Source organism: Macrotis lagotis, chromosome 3 (genome assembly GCF_037893015.1).
Source record: "Macrotis lagotis isolate mMagLag1 chromosome 3, bilby.v1.9.chrom.fasta, whole genome shotgun sequence".
NCBI classification, from domain to species: domain Eukaryota; kingdom Metazoa; phylum Chordata; class Mammalia; order Peramelemorphia; family Peramelidae; genus Macrotis; species Macrotis lagotis.
In genome coordinates, this window is record NC_133660.1 from 88,429,383 (window position 1) to 88,436,261 (window position 6,879).

Sequence of the window (6,879 nt, forward strand, 5' to 3'; positions counted from 1 at the left end):
TGACTCCAGGGCCTGTGCTCCATCCACTGCACACTGAGCTGCCCTACTGCTTCCTTTTTAATGGCTTTCCAAAGAAAGGGCTTGGGGCGGGCAGCTTCTTCATCTCCTGGGCTTGGTCATCATTCTTTCCGCGTTAACCTTGTCTTCCCGCAGACAGGGACTGCGCAGTGGAGCCTTCTCTGCTTCGGTTCTTATCAGCCTTGATGGCTGAGGCCCACTGCCCTTCAGGCGCGCAAGAATGACGTCACGCCAGGTCCTCAAAGGCGAATGGACTCCTGAGACCAGATATACGGACAGACAGACACAGAGACGCAACCAGGTAAATCTCGCCGCCAGCTTTATTCTTAGTTTCAGGGCTTGGTTTCCTACTTCAACAAGGGTGGCGCGAGGTCGCCCGTGGTGGAGGGCCGTCTGTCCTTTCAGGACCCCCACGCGCCCTCCAAGTCCTCCTCTTGGAACACTGAATTTAAAATGTTGACGTTCTCGAGGCAGGCGGACAAAGTCTTGCTCAGGAACATCCTAAAAGAGAAAAAGGTAATGACGACGCAAAATACCCAAGCCAACCCAAAGGGCACGGTGGCCGGCGCGGCGCTGCTGAGCTTGGGGATATTGGGCCTGGACGCAATCTGGCTCTGGCGGGGCGGAAGGCCGACAGATCCCTCTCTGCGCAGGCGCCCACAGCGGCCAGCCAGTGGCTGCCAGCGGCATCTTCCCGCCCCCCCACCAACTGCGTGATTACCAACAAAGTGGTTTGTGCTCAAGTCTCGCGATAACACGTGATCCGAATCCCAGATCACGGGCATGCGTGATAGTCTCTGTTCGGAGTTGTTTTGAAGACGCCATGCGGCTTCTCTTCCGCTCCTTCTCCCTCCTTTATCCAGCCCCTTCCTCGCCATCTTAGCCTCTTTTTTTCTCTTTATTTTCTTCTCTCTGTTTAAAGGGGGAGGGGAAGGCAGGACAGAGAGAGAGAGAGAGAGAGAGAGAGAGAGAGAGAGAGAGAGAGAGAGGAAAGAGCTTTTCCAGTGTCACATTTAGAGGGAAAAAACAAGGTCCCTATTCTTGGAGGAGTGAATCAACTTGAAGAGAGGAAGACGGAAGTCTGGAGGAGAAATGAAAGGAGGGAGAAAAGAGGATTCAAGGAATAGAAATGGGAGGAAAGAAAGGAGAAAGCAGGGAAGGATGAAGAAGGAGAAGGGGAAGAAAAGGGTGAAGGAGGGAAAGGAAGGAAGAAGGGGGGAAGGATGAAGATGCAAACAGAAGAGAGGAAAAAGGAAAGACTGGTCAAGAAAGGAAAGGGTTTTTATACCTCATTAGAACCCTCAAATTCTGGCAACAGAATTTCAACGTGATTCCCCTGGTCCATTCTCTTCAGCATTATTGACTGGAGCAGAGTTGGGGCATCTCCAGTGGCCCTCAGAACTCAATGCACATCCCTCTCTCCTCCCCCATCCTGAGACAGAGGGTGTAACAGGTCCTTCTCCAGTGGGAGCCTTGGAGGGCAGGGCCTACACCATTAGTTCGCCCACCTCCCCTGAGGGGAGCAATAGCAGTCAGCCTTTGAACAAACCCATGGACAATGAATCAGAGGGCTATTTCCAGAGGCCCTTGCCCACCCCCCCAGTGGAGCAAGATCACCTAATCAGATGAGGACAAGATATGTGGCCCTAATGATGAAGTACCAGGCCACATCCAGGTTCTGGCCAATTCTAAAGCCTGGGAGAATCGAGCCAAGTTAATGGACCAGGCAGCTAAGGATATAAATCTGCTGACTATATCATTCCCTCAGATCATCTCTGCTACAACCTTCCATAATAAAATAGTCCAAAGTCAAGGACCAGTCTACCCAGCAGTCTTATGATTTGGAGCAAGGAACTTTTCCAGGACAGGCTAGAAATTCTCATGATGTGAAACCTTTCTCTCAACAAACCTATGCTGTTGAATCACCATCATCCAGTCCTCCATGTCAAGGTCCAAAGTGGGGCTAGCCCCATGCTCTGGATGTTGGAGTTCTCTGCAGCCTTGGAGGAGCAAAAAGAAACACCTATAACAAGCACCTATTTGTACACATTGCTAATCTAATCCCAGCTAAATGACCCCTACTTCAATGCAGTGGCAACTCACAGAGCAATGACAAGAAAAAGACTCAAGGAACATTTTTGAACGAGGACCCTCTAATGCCTTTTTCCTTGTCAAGTTCTAGACTGAGCTCAACACCAACATCAAAGATGAAGGAAGCTTTTTTTTTATGGGATCTTCAGTCAGTATGAGAGTCCTGAAAACATGATTATCACCTACTTCACCAAGGGCTGTTCCTTGGCAAACAGATTGTGGAGAAAGTAGACAGAATACTTTCTCCGTGAGAATGACCATTGCTCCTACTGAATTCATCAGTTTCCTCTCTGTGAATATATAATCAACTTTTTCCATAAGCTAAAGCATCTACTAGAGAAATACATGATGAACAGGGTATTGGAGAACTTCACTATTCTGTACGTGGTGACCTATACCTACAGAGATACCCCAAAAACATTACTATGCTTTGCCTATGTGTTTAGTGTCTCCAAGTAAGCATGGAGCTCAATATCACATCTCCCAGCTGGTGAAAGAAGGAGAATCTTAGGAATGGAGGACAAGAGCAAGTCTGCAAGTGTAGGAGAAAGTAGGGAGACCTGATCTATGCCAGAAGTTCAAAAATCAAGAAGAGAACATTTCCCTTCCTCTCTTCCCAAGAGCAAACATGATCCCCTATCCTCAAATAAACTCAAGATAGTACATATTTTCAGAGAGTTAAAAAAAGAATGAACTAAAACAAATTAAGTTCATTTTCTGATAGTATTACTAAATTTATAGAGTAAGAGATAATATATACAGTTTACTTAGATTGTAGCAAACTAAATGATAAACATCTCATACTTTTTTTGAGGTTTTTGCAAGGCAAATGGGGTTAAATGGATTGCCCAAGTTCACACAGCTAGCTAACTATTAAGTGTCTGAGACCGGATTTGAACCCTGGTACTCCTGACTCCAAGGCTGGTGCTTTATCCAGTATGCCACCTAGCCACCCCTATACTTTTCTAATAAATATATGGGAAAGTGACTTACATGACATTTTAGGTTCAAAACTGATTGAAAGGTCAGGTTCAGCATTTTTGAGGTTAAGAGGTACCCATTATAGCTTCCCAGTTCTGGTTTTTAAACAATGAAATGGATAATCCTCAAAATTTTAACAAAACAAATTTGGGAGGGAAAGATAACATTACATAATATCGGGGGGGAGATGGATGAAAGGCTAGACAGACAAACAGATGAGAAATATTTTGATAGTTATAGATGATAAATTTATATAAGTACATATATGACTAGATTAATAGGCAACATTTAGCTTTCTAGCTAGATTGCAGCAAAGGCTGAATTTAATAGGATGGAATTTAATTAGGGTAAATGTGAGATCTTCACAAGTATTGAAAAATCAGCTTCCCAAGTTAAAAATGGAATGACTTACTTCCACAGCAATTTGTTTGAAAAAGAGGTAGGACTTTTAGTGGACTACAAATTAAATGAGAATCAGTAATGTGGTAGGTAAAATGTAAATAAGTTCTTAGTTTTCATTAAGCTAGAGACATCTTCAAGAAAAAGGAGCATCATTGACCCTTGTGCTTTTCCTCCTTCTTAACCATATTTTATGTTGTTTTTGTTGCTACATTTTTAATAGGATGTTTGATAAACTTGACAATTTTTTCCAATAAAAAAAAAACCAGAAGGGCCCTGAAATAATATCTCATGAGAATAAGTTTTTAAGAAAATGGATATTTTTTTTTATTCCAGACAAGAGGAGACTAAGGGAAGACATGAGATTTGTGGTCCAAGTATTTAAAAAGTTGTCATATGGAAGATATATTATCTCTTGCAGGTATTTATGTACTTTTTTAAGAGTCTGACAGGTATATACATCAACACCTTCACTACCTCCACCTCTTTCCTTAAGCTGGTTTCTACATGGCTTTTGTATTTCTTATCAACGTTATAGGTTCATAGGAAGGAACTTATCAAAACTATAGATTACTATAAGAAATCAGATAAGACATTTAAATTAAAGCATACTAAAGGTGAGAGGTACATTAAAAATCATCTTGTCTTACAGAGAGTATCCTGCAACCTTAGTAAGCTGTGATTTGCCCAAAGTCAAAAACTCTGGTGAACTCATTATAGAACAGTACTCTTTCTACCACAATATACTGCTGCCTCCATTAATATTGTCTTGTTATTGTCACCATTATTCATTTTTAAAATTGAACCAGAATAGAAACAAAGGGCATCAGTGGCTAGAGAACATGGCTGTAGCTTAATCAGGAAATGAAACAGAAAGCAATCAGTTCAACAAAAGAAGATCCAAGCTATCTTGGCTGAGGTTGTAATAGAAAATAATTTGACCTGGTTACCTAATGACCCAGATACATAATAGGATGGCTTTCTCCTACTCAGAAAAGAAATATAGTTGGAAAATCAAAGGTTATTTCAAAGAATGTTAGAGAAGATTCATGACTTATAATATCATATAAACCCTAAGCATGACTAATCAGGATCATGCCCTAGAAGGAATAGTCTAACTCATATAGATAAGAGTTTGAAAACTATGATTCCCAACAGAATGTTTTAACTGTCCTGGGTCATGGCATTGATACACTATCATAAAATGATCCCTGAAAAATTAGGGTCATGATTTTATATTCAAATTATACCAGTTCAGTTAAAAAAAGAAACATTGTGAGATAATTGGAACTAAATTGTGAAATGCATGACAAGTCAGTTGATCAGTTTGGAAAAATGCTTTTCATAAAATGGAACCTGAGTCCTTAAACTGCCACCTACACTAGAGAGGCTGATTTCAGAAAGTAAGCAAACCATGGGAATATATGGATCAGCTTCTGTCTTCCTCGTCACATACCCCACTGGCTTAGCAGTAGGTCTAGGATGAGTGGAATTTAGTGCCAGTGACTTGCACCTGCTGTCAGTACACATCTTGGTTAATCATCTGGGAAAGACTTTTGTCCACCAATTATTGGCAAATATCTGCAATCTAGTATTGGGGTTGGCTTGGGTAGCAAGTAATGGAAATCATTAAAATAATAATCAACTAGTTAAGGGGAAGGTGGCTTCTAAAGAAAGGTAGCAAGTCTCTGAAGATTGAACCCTTTTTATGCCAAAGAGATTGCATCCACTGGTTTTTTTTTTTCCTTTCTTGACAAAAATAATGCCATTTTAGAAGAAATCTCCATTTGAGTATAAACAAACTTTCAAAAGTAACCTAGTCTTTACAGAAGATCAACAGATGATTTTGAAAACTACCCTTTCTCTGATGATGATGCCACCATAAAAATATCCTTCTCCCCTGAAACACTGCAAGTTTTCCTTGAGGACAAAGACTATTTGTTAACAATGTTCCTATAGGAACTTTCATTTTCTACACATACGTGAATGCTTTCCTTTCCTTCCTTTGTGACAATAAAATCTTTTACTGATTTGAATTCTAAATTGAAAAGATATGGGTTTTCATTTTATAGTTGGCCCCTTTTATCATCATAGGAAAAGGAAAAAAACCCTTCTACTGTTTACTTGAGTGCCTTTGCATAATTCATTAAATATTTATATTTTTATCCATTTCTCTATTTGTAAAATAAAATAATACTAAGAACTATGTTAGATGTGACAAAAAAAGTACTAAAAGTTTTTAAATTGTTATTAATGCTTGCTTAAAATGGTAGGATTGAGAAAGTGAAAAAATCAGATGTAAATATATATAAATGCAAAGTAGATAATGGAAATCATGGGCTAGACAAATGTGTTTTTACATAATTTTATTCTGACACTTATTGGGAGATTATTCAAAATTTTATTGACCTGAATTCAGGAAGATCTGAATTCAAATTTAGTTGCAGTCACTCACAGTTATGTCCCTGTGAAATTCATGTAACCTCAGCCTCAGTTTCCTCATCTACAAAATGAAAATAATTAAAGCACCTATCTCAGACGAAATGTAATACTATTGTAATGTTCACCAGACAGAACCAAGATGACTGAATACAGAGAAGCATTCAACTCAGCTCTCTCAACATTCCCAGGAAACAACTTTAAAAATCAACTTCTCTACTGGCAAAGCTAAGAAAAGGTCAGAGTAAGATAACCTTTCAGTCCCAAGACAACTTAGAAGATAGGAAAGAGAGTTGTAACATGAGTGTGGATTAAACACCATTGGTAGACTAGTTGGTGGTGTCAGAAGCAGTAGTAGCTTCAGTCACTCTCAAACCAGAGATGGTAAGGGGTCCTGGCAATTGAAAAGAGATTATAGGGGATCCCTATGGCCACAGTGGGTGGAGAAACATACACTTTTTTCAGCTCCATTTCCTATATCCCCTTCTAGGTCATACATGGACACAGAGAAGTACCTTCAGGCAAGAGGGAATGGGAGTTCTGAGAGACAGGTGTTGGAAATTCCATTGCCTACAACCACTTCTAGATGGTATTAAGGTAGAGTTGATCAATTTCATTCAAGAGGGCATGGAAGGCATGAAGGGCAACATAACTTCCTTATCCAAGAACATTATTTTCAGTCACAAGGGAGAAGGGAAGTTTAGGAGTAACATTGATTGCAAAGCAAAGGTATCTTGGGCACTTAGTAAGTAAGAAGCATAATGCAAAACAAGCAAGCAGTGACCTCATATCTCCACAGATCACACCACCTTGGAAGAACCTCAAACTTCCCACTCCCCAGAATAGGTTATCAAAACAAAATTAAGGAAAAGCTTTAAGTTTGAGACAGTTCTTTTCCTCCCAAATATGAATTAGGAACAGAGTCCAACATTAAGTTATAGATAAAAAAAA

The 6,879-nt window shown here is 40.1% G+C and overlaps 1 pseudogene; it reads left to right on the top strand.

The window, feature by feature from the left end:
* The first annotated feature begins 995 nt into the window (after nt 1–995).
* Nucleotides 996–5,493, top strand: LOC141516156 (transcriptional enhancer factor TEF-3 pseudogene; annotated as a pseudogene).
* Nucleotides 5,494–6,879: the final 1,386 nt, after the last annotated feature.